The sequence below is a fragment of the Bos grunniens genome, chromosome 18, assembly GCF_055505025.1.
Source record: "Bos grunniens cultivar Pamir isolate PY7600 chromosome 18, Bosgru_T2T1.0, whole genome shotgun sequence".
In the NCBI taxonomy this organism is placed as follows: Eukaryota; Metazoa; Chordata; class Mammalia; order Artiodactyla; family Bovidae; genus Bos; species Bos grunniens.
The window spans coordinates 41,329,804-41,351,356 of NC_141182.1; the positions used below are offsets into that span (position 1 = coordinate 41,329,804).

A 21,553-nucleotide genomic window follows, 5' to 3' on the forward strand; every position below is an offset into this window, starting at 1 on the left:
GCTGCCTGCTGGCGGTGTGGTGGGGGTAGGAGACCCCCAAGGTGACAAAGTGCCCCTGCAGACCTGGATCAAGATTCACTGAAGGAAACGATAAAGACTGTACCAAAAAAAGTCAGAAGACTAGCTTTTAGTTAGTTGTGTTTTTAATAGCAAGAAACAACGTAATATCAATTTTTAGGTGCGCAGACTAAATGAATGCCTACCTGCTCTGGAAGCCTGGCGCATGTCCAGTTGTCTTAGATGAATGGTGGTGGGCGAATGCCTAACAGCCCATTATGACAGTGGTTGTGGTAGCAGATTGTAATAGTGAACAGTGGAGCACACCCAGTGTGTCTTGAGGGCCATAGTGTGCTAGGAAACTATACTCTGAGCCTCACATATTTTAGATCATTTTATCCTCAAACCCTGTGAAGTATGAATTATTATTAGTCTCATTTCACCAATTAGGAAATACGGGCTCAGAGAGGTTAAGTAACTTGTCTAAGGTCACACAGCTGGTGATCAGTAAAGTCAGATTTGAAATCATGTCTGCAGGGCACCATCGTTTCAAGGCATTTTATTTCAATGGGCATGTAATTTGCCTCTGAAATGACTGCAGTGCTCTTTAGAAGTGCTAACTGCCCTGAGCTATCTGGATGCCTCTTGGATGTTAAGTGCAATATTAGACAAAAATTTAATTCTTTGGTTCATGTTAATGGTCTTGACCACATTTTGTCCCTCTCCAGGAAACAATTTTTGCGCAATTAGAACATTTGCCCTAGAGATGCTCTTCCAAATTTGGCTGAGTGCCCCTAGAGTGGCAGTTCCTGACCTTGACTTAAAGATCTAAGTAGCTTTTCTTTGGGGTTGGGCGTTGAGGTTTTCTCTCCTTTTGCTTGCAGAATGGTTCCAGCGTCCCTGGACCAATGATGGGAGCCTTCTAGACATTTTTCCCCAACCCCTAGCCAGGCTACAGATACTTCATGCTGTGTGTGGGTACAGGGACAGCTCCTGAGTATAGTGGTTCCACCCAGGGCTCTGGGGTCCAGGTTAGGGGTCACTGCAGCCCCAGAAAGCTCCAGTAAGGGCAATATTTAAGCTGGGCCCCAGTTCCTTGCTTTAGAGTTGACCTAGGTCTGTGCTGGGGTTTGGAGGCCAGCTTCAGGGTCTGCCCTGCCTCAAGTGCTGATACTGCTCAGTGTCCCTTCTATACGGGGGACTCACAGTGCTGGCCCCTCTCAATTCCTGGCCAGATGAGGGTTGCAGGGCAGGTCCCAGTTCCTGGCCTGGGAGAAAGCCTTTAGCTGCCATCACAGGAGCTGTCAACATGCCCACCAATCCCCCCTCCTCAGCTCAGCTTACTCTCCTGAGGGCCTCCTGGGTGCAAAATGCAAGACATCTGAGGAGCTTCCGTTTCATTTGGAAAAGGACCGCTCCTTGAATGTCCAGAAAAAGGAGCCAGGCCCCTGAGGAGAAGGACTGATCACATCTCAGCTCAGGGAGTGTGAGTTCTGTGTGGGTAGCAGGAACAGGGGGCTTTGAGGGGCCCTTAAGTGCCAGAGCACTGGTCCCAGGGCAGTCCATGGAGTTATCAATGGGGCGGGCCAGAGGCTTCTCAGAGCCCGGCTAGATCATTCCTGGATGCAGCAGGAGCAGAGCTCAGACTGTCTCTTGGAGGTGATGCCCTGGCCAGCAGGAGCGAGCGTGTAGTTTCAGAGAGGAACTACAAGCAATTTTGGGAAATACCTCTTGTCAAGTCAGGTCCCCCGTTTCTATTGCTCACTCACTTCCCCAAACTGGACATCTGTCGGGCTGAGCCATGCAGATGTGTTCCAAGGACCTTCAGAGATAGCTGAGAGCTTAGAGTCCCCTGCTTGAGGGAGGAACCACCCCACTCTTTCTGGAAGGCTGCCTGTCCACCTTTTGCATCCCCAAGGACTCAGCCTCAGTGTCCAACCGGACTGAAGGAAGAAGGGACAGGCTCCTGGGGAATCTGGGGCTGCAGGCAGGTGGGACCTTCCAGTTGGCTCCGTTTCCCAGTTCAAGGACCCGGTGTCAGGAATCCGAGATGGCCACAAGAGGGCGCCCGAGGCCTGCAGAAGGCATCCTGCTCAGTCGCTTCAGGCGTGTCCGACTCTCTGCGACCCCATGCACTGCAGCCCGTCAGGCTCGCCGGTCGGTGGGATTCTCCAGGCAAGAATACTGGAGTGGGTTGCCATTTCCTTCTCCAGGGGATATTCCCGACCCAGAGATACATCTCCTGCATTGGCAGGCAGGTTCTTTACCACTACCCACACCCGGGAAACTGGGCTCCACTTGTAGAAACCCTGCAAGATTTCTCTATGAGAGGAGTTGTGAGGAATAGGTGTGTTCAACGAATAAAGGTCCATATTGACCATCACCAGCGTGTTGGGAAAAGATATGGGGCTAAAACTGCCCTTACTCTTGGAAAAAATTAAAAGAAAAGACATCAGGGTAGTCACTTTGTTCAATTTTGTACTCATGGAGACAAGCTGCATTTATGGAGCATCTGCTGTATACAAAGTTTGAGGGTACGATGTGGGCGAGACAGAGTCCCTTCCTCCCACAGGACACAGGGGAAAGAGCTGGGCCCAGTCCCCACTCCACGTCCAGACCCACGACTCCCCAATCCAGCATCTCCCACTCTGTCACTTTCCCCAGAGGGGAGAGAGCTCAGATTCAAAGGGCCTTAGCATGAGACTTGACTGGCCTGAGTGCCTTGGTGTGGGAGTCTGGGCCCACTCTCTTCCTTGAGATTCCCAACAAGGATAAAGGGCTTTTTAAGACAGGTGGGGTCGAAGGGAGATTGGAGCACGCCCTCAGGTTGGGTTCGAATCCGGTCCTCAGTAGCTGTGTGCCCTGGGGGAGCCAGGCACTCCTCTGGGTGGCAGAGCTCTGTCTGTAAAGCAGGTAGGGTCTCAGTTACTGCTCTAGCTTAGGACAGACTGGTAGCTCGAGTGAGATCTATGCAGAGAAGCCTCTTTAGCCTGATGCTGCTGCAGAGTAAGGATTTTGCAACGGAGGCTATTATTATTGACATCATTGTTTTGTATCCTAGGCCCTGCCAGGCGAGTCCTGGGAGATTCCAGGATCCTGGGGGTGGCCAGTGGGTCTTTCACAATGAAGAGAGCTTCATTTTCTTTATTGGGGGAGCATCTTCAATGCTCCATCTGTGGAGTCAGGTCCCAGGAGACCTTTCTGGAGTGGCCCCTGGTTCATCAGTGGCTGGTCTGAAATCGGGAGCTGTCCTGGGTCCCGTCCCGTCCATCTGTGCAAGAGTACTTCCTGTCGGTTCTCCCCAATTCACGGCCACATCCTGCTCCTCCATCCTCTGCTCTTCTCCCCCATCAGATCCTGCGCCACCCCAGGGTCCACCTCACATCTCCTGAGACATCTTCCCTCGCACTCATCCATCTCTCATTCACTCAGCACACGTGCAGGTCAGGCCCACGGCAGGCCCTGGGACAAGGAGGATGCACAGATCTTCGTTCCTGTCCACAAAGAGATGGTGGGTGCGGGCATGTGAGTGTGTGGTGGGTGCCCTTGGGCTCCGCCCCCCTGACCTGTATTCAGGCCTGAATACAGGGCCAAGGGAGGTTCCTGAAGGGAGTGCCAGTCTGAGTTCTGGAGGGCTACGCAAGGTGACAGTGACAGAAGTGACCCGGCTGAGGACATAGCATGCAGCGACAGGCCCAGCTTGGGGCTGACAGGGGTCCTGGGGCTGATGTGGGAGGGCAGTCGGGAGGTGGAGGCAGGGGCAGGGGTCTGCAGAGAGACAGAGACCAGGCCATGGAGATCTTGTCAACCCGAAGGAGATGTTGGTGGCCTCGTCTGAGTGGTTCTGGGCTGCAGGGGGCTAGGGCAGGGGTAAATGGGGGAGGGGGAGAATGGGGCAGGGCGGAGGCCCCAAGCTTGGTGAGGACCTGGCCCAGACTGGGGGGAGAGGGCAGGGAGGGTCTAACTCACGGGTACCCTCCCTGCCTCGTGAAGCACCGGCATAAACAGACGCAATGGTGAACGGCGGAGAGCTCCTTCCAGGCCTCATGCAGCAGGCAGGTCGGCAGGAGGTCCCGTGGGCACCATGCTGGGGCACAGGGCGGCCCTCCAGGCGCCAGACGACTGTCCTTACTAAGTCTAGACGTTTCCACGTCAGCCGGACTCTGAGGACTGGAGTCTGTGGAACCCTGGGACCCCAATCCACCCAGCCCAGACCAAACCACTTACTAGAGGTCCCAACTTGGGGCAAGAATGTTTTGTTCCAAACAAGACTGATTACACGGCTAGAGAAACTGGACCTAGACAGAAGCAAGTAACTTCCCTCTCTTGAGGAACTCAGAACTTCTGATGAGTGGTCACCAGCGGACGCTGTCCCCTCTGGTGGTGTCCGTGTGTCTGCAGAGCGTCCCGGGGTATTCCAGGGCTGTTGCTGCCAAGGTCCATCCCCGATAGTCCTGAGTTTACCACCAAATGTAATATTTTACACATTAATACACATAGTTGCAGTAGTACAATTAGTGAACAGATCAGCTAGGTGCTAAAAGAGTTCTGAGGGCTGGGCTGGCCATCAGATTTGATTTGGGGCATTACTTCCGCAGAAAAGTGTGTTTTGAAGTTTGTTCAGAAAACAGGATCAAAGCTGAGAGAGGCATCCCCTCCCCTCCACCAACATTTCCTCCTCACTCGTAACGACGTGAGTTCCTAGCTTGAGGATCTGTTAGAAAGAGCACTGGAATGCAATGATGAGAAGCCCTATTTGAAAACAAACAAAAACAAGCAAACAAAACCAATCCCCACTTATCGCTTCTGTGACCTTTGTCCTTTGCTTGGACTCTTGCAGAATCAGACGCTGAGACAAGGATTTCCCTAGAGGTAGTCTTTGGGGGAGAAGATCCTGGTGAGGATGAGGCAGGGCTGGGGACATGAGGCAGGAAGGAGGGGCCGAGATGGAACTTGTTTCGGAGCAGGTTGGTGCTGTGGGGGAGGAGGCTCAGGCCTGCTGGGGACCCACTGAGGCCCACGGGAGCTGGGCGTTTATAAACCAACCCCTTGGTTGAGTGAACCTCGTGCTTCAAACCAATGTGATCCCCGGGCTGAAGAACAGCCTCAGAGACCCTGCAGCCATTGGCACGTGTGGGAACAGGCCTGAGACCCATGGGAGCCTCGCCTCGGGAGCCTTAGTTGCCTGGCCTGCAAGGTCAGAGGTTCCGTCCGCCCAGGACCTTCTGGGGTGGTGCGCGTGGTACAGTGAAAGAGATGCGCTGAGCCCGGGGCCGGTGCTTCCGAGGCGCTGCCCATATCACGCTTCTTTCATCGCTTTTCTGTGTGGTCTTTTTCTTTCCTGACTCAAATACTCATCTTCCAGTTTATTTTCAGATCTTCCTTCTCCTCCGCCGGGGACGACTTTTGGTGCCCCATGCTTGGGTCCTGAGCACAACCAAGGCGTCCTCTTTGTATCTCAGAAGCTCACTCTTGCCGCCTGCTCTCCCCGCCTGGGTTTGCATGTGGGCCACCACAGCAGCACCTTTGCCCTGGCTGTCCGGCACGTCCAGACACGAGGGGTGTCGATCTTTCCTCCTCCTTGCCTCTCTGGCTGAGGCAGTTGTGCCCACCGCCTCCTACCTCTGGGCTTACCACCGCCCCCTGCCCCCAGCACAACTGGGGCCTGACAGACACAACTCCCGATTTCAGGTTCCCCGTGTTTATGGCTAAAATATTACTGGTGACCGACACGCAGCCCCTTTCTCCTGCGTTGTCATTTTATGTTAATTGAATGCTCGTGTTAATCTAATAGAGTTTAGATTTATGTTGGGTTCCTTGTAGAGCGTCATATTTTAATCAATACACATCCCAACATTTAGATGGACAGATGAGAAAACCTGCTTCGTCTCTGCACTTGGGTTCCATCAGCTGTCAATAATTCCTAATTTGAATCCTTCAGACAGTCAGATTTATGGGTTTGAGTATATTGCATTCATCACAGAAATTAACTTTGGGGGGAAATGATGTGAAAGGTCGCATGGCATCTCGAAGAGGCAGATATTGTGTTTCAGAGATGAAGCGCTCGAAATATTTATCTGAGCGAAGTAGGCTGGCAGGGTGGTGGTGAGAGGGTTTCAGGGCCCGGAGGTGGAGCTCTGTCAAGAGATGCTGCTCCTTAGGGAAAACTGGCATCGTGCAATTCTGGGAAGAGCCGAGGTCTAGGGTGGTGCTGGTGTCAGTGTCCATGGGCCACCCGGGGATGGAGAGGGAGTGGGCAGATGTTAGGCAAAAGGGGATGCTGCTAGCAGATACAGTTCAGTTCAGTTCAGTTCAGTTCAGTCCCTCAGTTGTTTCGGACTCTTTGTGACCCCATGAACCGCAGCACCGCCAGGCTTCCCTGTCCTTCACCAACTCCCAGAGCTTGCTCAAACTCGTGTCCATCAAGTCAGTGATGCCATCCAACCATCTCGTCCTCTGTTGTCCCCTTCTCCTCCTGCCTTCAATCTTTCCCAGCATCAGGGTCTTTTACAGTGAGTCAACTCTTCGCATCAGGTGGCCAAAGTACTGGAGTTTCAGCTTCAACATCAGTCCTTACAATGAACATTCAGGACTGATTTCTTTTAGGATCGACTGGTTTGATCTCCTTGCAGTCCAAGAGACTCTCAAGAATCTTCTCCAACACCACAGTTGAAAAGCATCAATTCTTCGGCACTCAGCTTTCTTCATAGTCCAATTCTCACATCCATACATGACCACTGGGAAAATCAAAGCTTTGACTAGATGGACCTTTGTTGGCAAAGTAATGTCTCTGCTTTTTAATATGCTGTCTAGGTTTGTCATAGCTTTTCTTCCAAGGAGGAAGCGTCTTTTAATTTCATGGCTGCAGTTACCATCTGCAGTGATTTTTGAGCCCCTCAAAATAAAGTCTCACACTGTTTCCATTGTTTCCCCATCTATTTGCCAGGAAGTGATGGGACCAGATGCCATGATCTTCATTTTCTGAATGTTGAGTTTTAAGCCAGCTTTTTCACTCTCCTCTTTCACTTTCATCAAGAGGCTCTTTAGTTCTTCTTTGCTTTCTGCCATAAGGGTGGTGTCATCTGTGTATCTGAGATTATTGATATTTCTCCCAGCAATCTTAATTCCAGCTTGTGCTTCATCCAACCTGGCATTTTGCATTGATATACTCTGCATATAAGTTAAATAAGCAGGGTGACAACATACAACTTTGACGCACTCTTTTCCCTATTTGGAGCCAGTCTGTTGTTCCATGTCTGGTTCTAACTGTTGCTTCCAGACCTGCATACAGGTTTCTCAGGAGGCAGGTAAGGTGGTCTGGTAGTCCCATCTCCAACATATACACAGTACTATATATAAACCAGATAATCAACCAGGACTAGCATGTATAGCACAGGTAACTCTACTCAATACTCTGTAATAACCTCTATGGGAAAAGCATCTGAAAAAAATAGATACATGGATATGTAACTGAATCACTTTGCTAGACATCTGAAATTAACACAACTTTGTAAATCAGCTATACTCCAGTATAAAATAAGGATTAAAATTTTAAAAGTGGTTGCCATTCATGTCAAGTGGAGGACTCTTCTCTTCTGGGATTCTGCTTCCCCTCTCTCATGGAGGTTTCTCTGGAATCAGATCCTGCGTGAAGGATTTGCGTGATGTGGGCTGGTGACCTGTAGGGAAGAGAAGAGAGCCTGGGGGCTGCTGGAGCTTTGGGAAAACTCCTTCAAGTCACCCAGGGGAGGGGGCCTTCCAGGTCGCAGCCCATGGTGAGGGCACCTTCTGGGGACATGAACTCTTGGACACTTCCTGCTCGTCCTGCCCGCTGGCCAGGCAGCCTCTGCAGCCAGGAAGAGAGGTTATCAAAGCCTCAGGTGCTGCCTCCGTGCTCGTGGGAGGCAGACATGAGTGTTCAGAGCCCAGGGACTAGGAGACAGGGTGCTCAGACCAGCCATGCTCAGGGTGCAGAAGAAGATGGCAGGTGGCTGCTGGGCACTGGGAGGGGCCCCCTGCCTACCTTCCTGCCTTGCCAAACCCCTACCCCGAGAAACCATAGCAGCTGAAGATGCCTGGAAGGCTGTGCTTTCAGGGCTCCCTAAGTGACGCAGATGACGTCCAAAGCTTCCTGGGACTTTGTTTTCCTCTTACAGCTTTACTTCCTGTAGCATCTGTACAACATCACCTATTAGTCTTGGAGTCCTTTGGTCCCACATCTGGTGAACTGGAGATGCCCTGAGATGCTGGGTGCTCCCACAGGTACCCCCAGATCCCTGTGCAGTGATTTATATTGGAATAGGGGCTGCTCATCTCTGTTTCTGTGTGTGAAAGTGAAAGTTGCTCAGTCGTGTCCGACTCTTTGTGACCCCATGGACTATACAGTTCATGGAGTTCTCCAGGCCACAATACTGGAGTGGGTAGCCCTTCTCTTCTCCAGGGGATCTTCCCAACCCAGGGACTGAACCCAGGTCTCCCGCATTGCAGGCAGATTCTTTACTAGCTGAGCCATAAGGGAAGCCCACGAATACTGGAGTGGGTAGCCTATTCCTTCTCCAGCGGATCTTCCCAACCCAGGAATCAAACCGGGGTCTCCTGCATTGCGGGTGGATTCTTTACCAACTGAGCTCTCAGGGAAGCCCCATTTCTGTGTGGAGATAAGCAGAAGGACTTGATCTGGAGTTTGCTGTCTCAAGTGTCTAAGACCCCCACTGATGGACCCAAAGCAGATTTCTGTAGCCAGTGAGAGGAAAGTTTGAAGAGGGCCCCAGGGAGACCAGACAGAGCTGGGCAGGTTCTCTTGGCTGCATTCTCTGCTAGACTTCTATTTGTTTTCACTTGATTTGCAGAGGGAAAGGCAGTGAGAGCCCTCTGAGTTCTGCATGTCCTGGCACCCACAGGAAGGACGGGGCACGGGTTGACCTCCCCAGTCTAGCTGCTATGCACCCAGAGGACGTATCTTCAGGGCTGGAGAGAGGACGGTCCTCTGGGAGCTTCTCTCTGTATGACACGGGTGTTCAGTAGTGAGCTCTCACACAGATATGCACTGGCTTTTAAACTCTGTAACTGAGAAATTCGTAGCACTTGGTGTCTTTGGAGGCATTCTTTTGTGAGCTCTCCAAAAATGGTGTCCTTGACTCTTCTGTGCCTTAACATGAACTTGAACCCTTGTGCATAAAGTCTTCTTTGTTCTGATTAGACTCCATGGCAATTTGTGGATTGGTAAATGATGTGGCTTCCACCTGTCCTTGCCATGTGCCGGGAAGCATGCCCACCAGGAGAGGGGGGGTCTTTACATCGACAGCATTATTTGGGAACATATCTGTATTTGCAAAAATCCATTATAACCCCATTGTTGTGGGAGATGCAGTTAATAATGAAGGTAGCAAAAAATATGATTTTAAATCAGTTTAATAAAATTATTCAAGTAGATTTTAAATCATTTTTACAGTTGATTTAACATTTGTGACTGGTTTATAGATTATGATATAGGATGGTGTTTGCATCTTTGCAATTTTATTCCAATTTAGAAACAGTACAAATATTAATTTTTGCTTCAATAATGCAGCCTTTGAGAATTAAACTTGTCTTTTCTCAACACACATTTTATGAAAATGATTTTAATATGATTTTTTAATATATTTTTGAGGAACCTCTTGCAGGAAGCCCTTTAACAAGGACTGAAATGGAAGTCTCTTCTTGGAAGTTTCTCTTGAGACAAAGGGGGACAGTTTTCGGGGAGCAGGGTTTCTTTGTGGGAGACCTGATGCTTTCTCTATAATTGAAGAAAGTTTGGAAGCTTCTAGAAAAAGTTTCTTAGGCATTAGGAGTCCAATTACAGTAAATGCTGATTGGTAACCATTGGGTTACCTTGGTTACTGTGGGGCCACAGCAGTAGGCTGGGTCTGTGGAGAAGTCAGAGGCTGGTACTGGGGGAGACTGGGGCTTCTTTGGGCCCAGCTTTTGTTCTCATGGTTAGTGGGGACTGGCCATTTCTCAGTTTCGTGGTCTCAGCAGCTAGGTGACTGTGTGCAGGTGTTACCTGGTCGTGTTAATTTGGCCTCTTTAGGGCCTCCTGTCAGCCTGTGATGAACCTACAGAGCAAACTGGCAGGCTGCAAGGATGGGACCCCAGTCCCTGACCTCCCCAGAGGGGCCCTCTGGCCCTCCGGCCGTCCCACACTGGCTGCAGTGGTCTTGGCACCCTCGTCTTAGCCCAGTCTGCTGTGGGGAGGGCATCCACTCTCTCCAGCGTGGGGCATGGCTCCCAGCCTGGAGTCTCAGTGGGAACAGCTCCTCTGGGGCAGGGACAGCTGGCTGCACACTGGCCTCCTGCAGGGCCTGTCTGGGCCTGACCCGTGGGAGCTGCTCAGTTTGTGACTGTGTGTGACGGCAGGGACTGAGGCAACCAGCCTTTCCCGTCAAATGTGAATTTTTGTCTTCCTTTGAAAAGTCCCCTGAGGACTTGGGCATGCAGCCTGGATCTAAGTCAGGGCCACACGTGTGGACCATCCTCTCAGGTCTGGGGGGATTTGGTGACTCCTGAGTGGGAGCAAGGGCCCTTGGAGAAGGCTTGGCGTTCTCGTCTCCTCTGGGCACAGGGCTCACTGGAGCACGGCAGCCTCCAGCATCACCCTGAATCACAGCGTTTTCTCCCCTGGGAGCGGAGGAGGCAGAGTTTAGAGACCTCTCCCTGAAGCAGTGGAGAACATCAAAACAGTGAGCATTCAATGGGAGTTTCTATCTAAGAAACAAAATGTGTCAAGAGGGCCTAAAGTGAGAAACCAGCCTGGGACACGTCCACAAAAGAGCAGTATGTGGAGCATCTAAAAGAATCAACCACGACAACCTAGAGCGTCTAGAAAGCATCTAGAAAGAATTAACGACAGCAGAGAGAAGCCAGGGGAAGTTGTCTTCAGGTGCCTCACGAGGGTAACAGCTTTCTTCTGCAAAAAGGTGGGCCAGCTTCTGGTGATGAGTGTGAGGTGCTCAGGATGTGGGGGCAGGCTCGGCTCCAGGGGCTCAGGGATGGTGGCAGCGGTCAGAGAGGCTCGTGACCTGCATGTTTCCCTCCTGAGGCCTCCGTCTTAGCATAGATCAGAGGCCAGAGCTGAAAGGAGAGCTGTCCAGCCCTTGACTCTAGACTTGGGGACAACTGTGCACAAGGTTGGGTCTCCCCACCCGGAGCTGGCCCTTCATGCATCACATCACGGGACTTTCCAGGGGGCTCAGTGGTAAAGAATCCACCTGCAGGAGCAGCAGCAGACTCGGGTTTGATCCCTGGGTTGGGAAGATGCCCTGGAGGAGGAAATGGCAACCCACTCCGGTATTCTTGCCTGAAAAATTCCATGGACAGAGGAGCCTGGCAGGCTACAGTCCATGGGGTCACAAAGAGTTGACGTGACCTAGCAACTGAGCACCCATGCACATCACATCACATCACCTCTCAGGAAAGAGCCACCAGGCCCAGCTGAGTGTTCAGTTCAGCTCACAGCATGGGTGACTGTGGGAACCTGAGATAAGAAACCCAGGGCATTTCAACTGCAGGTCCGGAGCAGAGCTCAGACCCCAGCCTCTGCCATGGCTGCTGGGCCCTTAGGCAGGGGGTGGGCACTGGGAGACTTCACTGTGTCCCCCACCTGACTGAGCTAAGAATCATCCCAGGGCTTAGGATACATCCCGAATCCCACCACTTCCCCAGGGCAATAGCTGATGCAGAAAGCCTGGGAATCCGTATCCTATCAGGGCTCTGCCTCCCCTCCCCCTGCCAGGTGATGCTTCTGCTCAGAGTTGTAAACAAGGGCAAAGGGAATGAGCTCTCACTGCCAAAGCCTGGAGGGTGTAACAGGGCCTGGGGTGAGGCCTGCTGTTCTGGAATTTCTCCCAGGTTCCTGGGGCTCCTTGGTCTCCCCTCAACCTCCCCTACATCCGAGAGTATTTTTGCTTTCTGCTCTCCAGGAATCCATCAATTAAATCTTCGTTCACAATGAGGGAGGGGCATGTTGTGATCACAGCAGCTCCCCATGGCCCCCTTCAGTGCTGAGTTCCCGGTGGGTGGAAGCGGTTCCCTTCCCTGGCAACAGGTGGTCCCCTAGAAGAAGAAGGGAGGGGGAGTTGAGCCCTAAATCCCTCTCCAAGCGCTTATCCAGGCACCAGCCTGATGTTTTATTTTTGAAAGTTAATCCATCTGCGAGGTGGATTACCAATAGCGCCTTCCCCTTTATTGTCGCTCCGTGATAATCTCGGAAGAAACAGAGGGCAGAGTCAGTGCCCATGGCTGACTTATTGAGGAGACACCTGGGGCAAAGGGAGGAGGCTGGTGGGGGGTGTCCTTGACTGCGGCAGAAACAAGGCCTGTGGGTGGACACCCGGGTGTGGGGCCAGGAGCAAAGCCCACAGGAGGCCTGAGGGGCTCAGGGCTGCATTGCTCCCTCGGAAGCTCCCTCTTTGGAGGATGCCTCGTGCACAGAGGGGGCGGTTGGGTGTTCTGGCCGGGCCCTGGGTGTGAGCCAGCAGGGAGGGGAGGTGCAGGCGTGGCCGAGTGTCATGGTCAGGGCTCAGAGGCCCTGCCCGCAGCTTCAGTAGGAAGGTTACAGGCAGGTGTGTGTTGGCTCCTGACAGTCTGCACACCCCGGCGGCCTGGCCCCCATAGAGCCTCTGAAAGCCTGGAATTGGTAGTTAACATTTAAAACTCAAGGGATTTCACATAAAAATCTGCATTTCTGGCTCCTCTGGAAAATTTAGAGGCATTGCAACCCTCAGTGTGTTTTGCTGCAAGGCAGTGGGCAGCCTAAGCTGGGTAGCTACTGCCCTTCAGGGCTGGGGTCTCTACCCAGCCCCTCTTCCCCCAACCTACATCAGGAGCTTGGTGCACAGGTGACGGGGTTCCTTGTCACTTGGTAACCAGGGCTCAGTTTACCCAAGGTCCCTGTCTCTACTGTGCATTCTGGCCAAGGCTCAGGCCCCCGCTGGAGGCGGGAAGGGGCAGGGATACAGGACAGAGCTGGGGTGGGTGGCACAGCTGAAGAGGAGTCAGGCTGAACAGAGAAAACTCTGGCAGGTCTGGACAGGGGGACCCTCTTGGCACCTGGCTGTCACAACAGGAACAAGGAAGGGAGAGGCAGGGGCCGACAGGCAGTCTGCCCTCCACTGGCCTGTCCAACCTCCAATCGTCATTTACAGCTGTTACAGAACGCCTGCCAGGTGTGCCTTTCACCCACCCCAAGAACATCCCCTCTTCCCACCCTTGTACCCAGACGTCTTCCCAAGCCCTGCAATAGCCCAGCCTGCTTGGCTGCACTCCAGGGGGAACTCCGCTTGGTCTGAGATCCTCTGTATATTCAGAAAATCTGCTTTCGAGATTGAGACCCATGGAGTGGATCACCGTTCAGCTGGCACCTGGCAAAGTAAGTAACCTCTGGAGGGGTCTTGATTTACCAGGCTTCAGGCAGAGCTGAGGATGAAAGTGTGAGACAGAGGCAACTGGGATGCAGCCAGAGTGCTCAGGGTGGAGGGAGAGGAGCACGGTGGGCTGTGGAGCACCACAGAGGGCTTCCTGGTGGAGGGGGTATCTGAGCTGGCGAGGCTGGGGATCCCCAGCAGAAAATGCAGTGACAGGGAGAACTCGTGGAACAAATCCTTCCTCAGTGTTCCCGACCTGCTTTTGCTGAATGATGGAGCTTGGACGATGCTGGGATGTTGGCCTGGAAGCACCTCAGGGCCCAAGGCCCTTCCTCCAGCTCTTAGGGTAGTGCCCCACAGGCCCAGGAGGTAGCCGGTATTGAGAGTTTTCTTTTATCTTTCTTGCCCATTGTCCTAATGGGGACTCCGGGAAGCCAGACTGCAGGCTGGTTTATGAGGCGGGAGACTGGTGCAAACCAGCCTCATTTGATGGGTCCTAATTACTTAGGAGCAGAGTGGCTTGAGCCCTCCTGTCCGTTTCCACGCTCTGGTCTCTGGGTACCACGCCCCCCCCCCCCCGCCCCCGTAGCATCTCTACCGTGTGAGACAGAACAGCACCTCCGGAGGCCACGATGGTGTCAGCCCAGCCAACGCGGGATACAACAGACGCTAATTGTGTCCCCGAGGAGGTTTCCTGAAGTTGGGGTCACTCCACTGTGTCTTTCCTAAGTGATTCGTGCATAATCGACAGCGAGAACTGAAGGGGAGATGCTGGACACTCTCAACACAGTGGGCAGGCGGGCGGGGAAGGGGACACAGGCAGGGGCTTGAGGGCCCCAGGGCAGAAAAGCCACCTCTCCAAATCCCCCAACCACTGGTGTCACCTTGATCCTGGACCCCCGACTCCTGAGCCCAAGGCTGGGATTTGCACAAGCCTGTCCCCAGTTGCCCCCAGCGTAAACCCACTGTGTGCCAAGGCCATTAGGGCTAGTGTGTGTTTCCTCGAGGTAGGAGTGATCTACTCAGAGGAATCACGAGATGTACAATCGGAATTGGTTTCTCTCCCAAAATATACATTCGTGCTGGTTGTGCGCACACGCAAAGCACCGTATAATTCACACAGGCAAGCGAACCAGCCCCATCTAGATTCTTGGGAAACAACCAGCTCTCAGATGAGCTGGCAGAGGGATACGATTCAGACATGACACCCATTTCTTTGGAAAGATGCCTTCCCCACCCCCACCCCCAGGGGCAAACACGCCAATTGGGCATAACGTTAAGTAACATTGGCAGGGGGCACCTAGGGTCCCTCCCGGCACTGCTTCTGGGGTCTGCAAAGATGGTGTCTTTCTTCCCTGCTTTCCCTCTCTGCCTCCCCGCAGCCCCGGGAAAGAGTGCCGTTGGGGTCGGGGCGGTGGCACCTCTTTCCTTCTGGCCACCTTCGGGCAGCACCTCCGGCCGCTGCGATGCCCTCTCCCCAGGAGTAGAAAGAATCACCTGTCTCTTTTTGGCACCAGCACCCTCCCGAATGCCATGAGAAACCGGTGACCTTCACTCTGGTCTCCATGACGACAAGATGGTATATGTTTAATTAGTTCAGGCTTATTTTAGGACCAATTTTCTTTTATTTTAGGGCAATGCGAGCTATGATAACTGTAAGCATGTTTACGACGCGCGCGAGGCTTAGCTGAAATGTGCCAACAATTCTAGTCAAACAGATGGTGACCCCTGATTCAACTTGCCCTCTCATTCAATTATTCAGCTGTATTTAATTTTCCTCCGGGTGACTCACATGCCGTGCCTCCATCTGTCCTCTAGGTGGCGGAAAAGACCATCTTTATGGATGCAATAAAATGTTGAAAGCCAGGTCTCGGGGAATTTTCCCAGCCCGGCCTTGGCTGCAGGAGAGGATAATGAATTTCAGCATTGGAACAATAGTTTCTGCCTAATATCAAATGATGTGAAAGGGTGGAAAAGAATTGGGTCAAATTGTATGTGATTTGGCCACAAGCTCTAAGTAATCTCCATTCTAATAAGAAATTTGAAAGACCTTCCAGGCTTAATATCCTCCCAAATAATTTGTTTGGAGTTCAAGGAGTATTAGAGTGTTAGGGCTGTTTTTATAATTGTGGAAATGTTCTGTTTTCATTTTGAAAACCTCTGCTATTTAATTTTTAGTGGCTGCCAGCCCACCTAGTCTGGGACTGGGGGTAGAGGAGAAGCTGAGCAGAGTCTCTGCTCTTTTCTCTCAATATTCTCTGATCTCCTTTCGTGTTCTCGGGGCTTAGCATTCGGAGTTGAAAACTGGATGTCCCTGTGTAAAAAGACGAATGGAATTGCTTACTAAATATTTTTGCAAAGATATGAACTTTCTAAGGAAGGAACCAAAGAAGCATTTGGTCACAACCCATACTCACTAAAGACTGGAATTTTTAGAACCTTTGGAAGATGAAACAATCTACTTAATTACTGCCTGCTCCAAGCTGGTCCCCTAGCTCCCCAAACTCCTGAAATAGGAGGAGCTGTACCTCAGATGCATTGCACTAATGCTTCCTGTTAATGGATATAGCTGGGTTAATTCAAGCATGGAATTCAGGCCTTTATTCATATGTCATTCAACTTAAGAATTTATACCTTTAACACTGCTTTCTGGTTTTTTTTTTTTTTTTTTTTTTGATTCATTAAGACAAGCTCATAGCATGTTACGTGTTTATTTCCCCCCAGGGGATATCTCACTTTAGAAATCCTCTTGGAACATTGTATATCTTCCCTGTCCTGCATTTGATCAAACCACAAATAAAAGCACCATGTGTCCAACCAAAACCAAGTGGGATCCACATGTGTGTGGAAGTATCAATGCAGAGACTGCTTCCAAAGACAATAAATTTAATTTCCATGGATTAACGGGAGTTACGTTCATTCTACCTGAAAATGCTCAGTTCTCGTTTCTGCTTAAGGGCGAAATCCTGGCAATGGAGAGGTTAAAACCACACGCACCGACTGTATTCCTGGAACTTCATTTTAAAGGTTTGGCTTTGGCTTGCTTTCATGCTTTAGTTTATCCAGCCAGGGCTCGGTTCAGTCGTTTCGCATTAAAGAGTCTGCATGTAAACCAGGAAATCTTTAGTTCAGGCAAGGGAGAGGGCTGTTGCGCATCACAGGATGACTTCATAGGGGCTGATGGCTTGTGGGGGAGAGCCATGCGCATCCGAGAGCTGACCCCACTGCCCAGCGAGGCGGCCTCACCCAGCCTTGGAGGGCAGGCACAGTTGCTGTGTCTGTGGCTGGGACACTCACGCTTAGCCTGGTGAGGCCATTCATGGTTTCGCTGAAGCTTCCAGGGGGTTAAGTGGGCATGGGGGCAGTGGTGCTGGGTATCTCACAGCTACTCAGGCCACACAAACTGACTTTATTTAAACACCTTTGCCCTCTCAAGGCTACCAGATTGGGCTGGTCACCTGTCTTGTCTTCCCAGAACCCTCTTACTGTTGGCACCACTAGATAACTTTGGGGGGGCTTTCCCAGACTCTCACAAAGAACTGGGTTGAGCACCAAAAGGGTACGAGTGCCATCCCCCGTGATAACCCGAGGTCCCAAGACATCTGTTTCCCAGGCTTCCCCCGCCTCCCCCCGGGGATGCAAGGGCAGCAAGACCCAGGCTTTGGAATGAGCCTCGGGCCTCTTAGAAGCGCCATCATCTGCCCTCCTGGTCGCTCTGTCAGAGCTGCTGGAGATGCCAGTTGGGCAGAGACGCCCAGACATCTGGGGGCTCTTACGACTGGGGAGTGTTTTTATTTGTGTGTGGCTTGTGTGTACGCACAGGCTCGTATACACGAGAATCCCTGCTGATTTGTGGGGAAATCAAACTCTAGGATCCCCATCCGGTTTGGCTCCTCGCAAGCAGCACTTGCAGCAGAGTGGAGGCCACATTGAGGGAGCAAGGAAAGGGAGGGCTGCCTGGAGAGGGGGAAGGCAGGGGACATGTGCGGTAGCCAAGTGAGGTTTAAAAAAACAAATAGTGAAAACGAATCACGGCTTCTCTGGGCCTCTGGCTTCAGTCTGGGATTTGTCCGTATTACATAATTGGTCCTGATGGTATCGGACATTAAAGAATGGGTCCCGTGCAAGTGCCACCCAGAGGGTGGGGACTGGGCCCCTCCAGGGCCGCCCTGACCTCCGTCCCCTGCAGGCGCCCTGCCACCCGCCGCCTGCCCCCACGGTCCTGTCCTGCCATGTTGCTGAGTTCCCAAGTTACTCTGCCGCCCGGAACATCATTTGTTTTTCTTTGTTCGGAAGACACGCTACATGAGCATTTGCGTGAGGCCATCTGTATCTTTACAAGCAAATAATGGGGCAGGTAGAGGCTGGTGGGTCAGGATCCTGACCCCGGCCGGGCTCCTGAGTCATGGGGCGAAGGCCGGAGGAGGAAGTTCCTCCCTGGTGGGGCTCAGAACCCTGTCCCTGGGCCAGTGCAGGAGCCCACCGACCTCCCCTCCCCTCCTCTCCAGTCTCTGGCTCTGCCTCGCTGCTCCTGCAGCCTCTCGTCCCCCTCCCAGTCCCAGGGAGGGTCGCTGGGAGGGGGAGGTGTCTCTAGCCAACTCTTCTGCAGCAGCCAGCAGCCCCCAACTCCCAGGGACTGCCCCCCTTTTTTGGAAAGGGCCAACTCTTTTTTTTTTTTAATTTTTCCTGAAGGTGGCAGTGAAAGAAAAAAAATGACTCGCTTTGAAGATTTAGGAATTTTATTACAAAACAGATGGAGCCAGCGTCCCCTTCATCCCCTTGCGCCCAGGGACACCGACAATGGAAAGCCACAAAGTGGTGCTCACCTGGGCCGGGCCACCCCGCTCCCCTCTGACTCCCTTGCCGGGGGGATAATAGAGGATCATAATGCCGGGGAGGGAGCGAAGCTCGCGGTCTGTCAGGTACCTGCGCGTCTTCATGTCATCCGTCAGCATTCAGCCCCTCTGTCATCTCTCCTCAGCCTTCAGCGTCGCGCTCTCTCATCGTGTTCATTATCTCGGCTCAGACCGGCCCTCCCCCCGCTCCCCCCATCCAGTAAATGCATCTTTGTGCAACTCTCAGTCTCCGATTATGAATCGATGATCATGTGGTATAAGAGAGATAGATGGCTTTTAGTTCCATCTTGTCTCCCCTAATTGTAAAATATTAGTTACATTACACTGTGTCTTTTGATTAATGGAACTTATTTGGAGTAGCCTATCCGAACCCTCCCCCTTCTAAAGTCCTCCACTGACTTTTGAGAATTGAGTGATTTCACTTAAAGCAGACAAATAGGCCCTTCAGCGGGGAGATAGTGAGACTGTGCTACTGTGGGCAAGACAGGCTCCCTGCGTGCACGGAGCAGCCAGTGCCGGGAGAGGCTCCCAGGCCAGCCAGGCAAACACTGGGCTGCTAATACATGCCCGCGGGGAACTGCCTTCCCTTCCTTATTTCACCCCCTTTTTGGCAAACCTAGCCCATCTTGCTGACTTGCAAAACAGGATGTGAAACAAAATTGAATTAAAATTAAATAAATTGCAGATTGCCACATTCCCACACTCAGCCTGCGAGAAGCCAGTCACATCTGAACTTTGATGAATTTGAGCTCTCACTGGCCGGCTCCCTTCTTCCCGAGAAGGGCAGGACGGCCAGGGGCATGTTGCAGCCCACAGCTGACTCTGTCCTTTAATGCAGAGTTCACCTTATTTGGCACTATTTACTTAAATATGTCTGTTGATAAAATCCTTGTCATACAAAAGGGAAGTCAGTGGCTAAATCCCTTCTTATAATCACTGTCTATCTTTCAGTGTAAATTCAAGGACATGTTCACTTTCAACCTATCAGCTCAATTAAAAAGGTCTATTTACTGTCGCTGTGTGTAATGTCTATATCTCGGGGAAATAGGAAGACTGACTTCATAAACAAACTATCAGAAAAAGGCGCCATAGATTAGGAATTCTAGAATACATCTTGATAGAGGCACTTTCAGGACACAGGCTATGTAGAATGCATGCAAATATTTATCTGTATTTTTGTAGGATAGTCTAGTGCTTTATTCTGACCTTTGGATTTTTATTTTTACTTTTATTTGCATGATTCTTGTAGACACTGACTATTATGTATTTTCTGGGGACATGCTATTTCATTTAATGTACTAGAGGCAGAAGATTGATTTTATTATGTGTATAGGAAGCTGGTAATGTTTTACTTTATTTATTTATTTTTGAGAGCATAACAATGTGTTTATGGCTGCCAGGAAAAGTGAAGGCAGCAAAACAACGAAGCTGCAGCATAAAATTCATCCTGAGGAGTTGATGCCCACAGACGTGTAGATCACAGATGGGCAGGCTGAGCCCACGCCGCTTCAGCCCCCGCTCACCCCCATGCCTGTCTGCGTGGGGACCTTGCGTGTGTCCAGAGAACCAAGGTCTGTGTCTGCCGTGGGTTTTCTCTCAGCTACCCGGAGTGCTCCTTCCTGTCACCAGAGCCTAGACTTCAGATTTTATTTCATTTTTCTGTGTGTTTTGAGTCCTTGCTATGGGGAAAGTGTATGCTTGAGGACTCTTTGTTCTGAGTATCAAGGGACTTCTTTAAATGTCAGCTGAGTTCGGGCTGTTGTGTCTCATAAGCCTCCTCGGGGCTGAAGATGTACTTTCTCCAAGTTTTCATTAGCCGCATCACTCAGTTACGCACATCCATCATATTCTGAGAGTATTTTATAGAATATTCTTACTACGGCGTGTGAATGCATATTGACAATTGTTGGCTCTTTTATATATTCCACGATACACTTTTATCTGTTATGGATCCATAATACCAAATGTGTAGTAAAAAGCTATATCAAAAGGCAGTTATCCCACGTGCGTAAAATGCTCTGACTTAGTCCCTTTAATTTTCTTACTGCAGCTTCTGAAACCCCCACTTCATCCTGATGGACTGCAGTATTTCATTTAAGAGAAGTGCATGCCTGAGGGGGAGTGGAGTGACGGTGTTTCTAGGGCCAGCGGTGGCTCTAGTCCCAGGGAACCCCCCGTGCTGGGGCTAAGAGCAGGTCATGAGGCACTGCACAGCCCTGGCTGCCCCACCTCCAGCCCCCTTCTGCTGGAGATGTGTCATCCTGGGGGACATGGGCTGGAGAGAAGGCAGGCAGAAACTTCAGGGACCTGGGCTCTGCCAAGGATCGGCAGCTGCCATTTATGGTCATAGCAGTCGGCAACGTCTGTGCTAAACTCTGGGTGGGTGTCACCCGGTGGACCTTGCCACCCTCAGGTGAGCCCCTCTGACAGATGGAGAAATGGAGGCTTGCAGCTGTGGGGAGCTCATCGCTCAAAGGCCAGGCAGCTGAGTGCTGGGGTCAGGCTGCCTGCATCCCACGTCTGGCTCTGCTGGTTTCTCTACCCTTCTGCATGTGTTTGCAGTAAGTCTGGGCTTTAACTGACTGCTTGATACCATCCCGTCATTTTGAGGATTCAGCGAGATGATTATCCTTGTACCATCTCCGACACATGGTTAGTGCTGAGACACCGAGAGCATGTGTGTATATGTGTGTGTGTGTGTGGGGGTGGTAGCATGAGGGGCAACTTACCCCCCAACCAGAAACCGCTTCCTTTAGGAGACCCTCATTTTTTCCTTCCTTTTCTGGTTTTCTGAATCATTTGGGGGTGGGGGGTGTTTGGAAGCTCAGTTCTTTGGATAGGCTTACAAATTGGCTGTGGTTATTGGGACAAGGTGGTCATCAGACAAGAAATAGAAATTTGGAGATTTCCTCTAAAAGGAAGACAGCCAGGGCCTCGGGATGGTACGTGGATGGGCTGTGCTAGGAGTGACCAGCAGGAGCTGTTGGGGTCACCTGTAGCCCTGACTTCCCCATGCAGAATGTGGGTGGTGGGTGTGGAGTTTCTCAGCCAATCACAAAGAGTGATGCATGTGCAAAGGAGAGAATGACGCAGTGACGTCATCAGGAAAGGAAAATGGGCACACGTGCCTGTTAGTTGGGGCTGCAAGGCACAGAATGAGGATTTCCTGCTCAAGACCAGAAAGTGGAAATTCCACTGTGGCTTGTTGTTTGGCATCATGTATTTTAAAAAATAAAATAAACATCTGGTTGTTTGAATGCAAGTGAGATTCCCCTGCTTCCTTCCTTGCACACCACCCAC

The 21,553-nt window shown here is 51.4% G+C and overlaps 1 protein-coding gene across 13 annotated transcripts in view; it reads left to right on the forward strand.

Annotated features, from left to right (window-relative positions):
* ZNF536 (zinc finger protein 536) overlaps positions 1-21,553 on the forward strand; it is a 449,081-nt gene that overhangs the window by 405,592 nt on the left and 21,936 nt on the right. The window contains exons 1-4 of one of the 13 annotated variants that reach the window (XR_015145142.1): positions 10,613-12,046; positions 13,179-13,402; positions 16,355-16,424; positions 18,090-18,472. The exons of 7 other annotated variants lie outside the window; for them this stretch is intronic. The gene's annotated coding sequence lies outside the window, so the exon portion shown is untranslated. Of the gene's footprint in view, positions 1-10,612; positions 12,047-13,178; positions 13,403-16,354; positions 16,425-18,089; positions 18,473-19,653; positions 20,906-21,553 lie in introns of those variants that run through there. 5 more of the 13 variants (XR_015145138.1, XR_015145139.1, XR_015145141.1 and 2 more) reach the window with 5 other exon arrangements.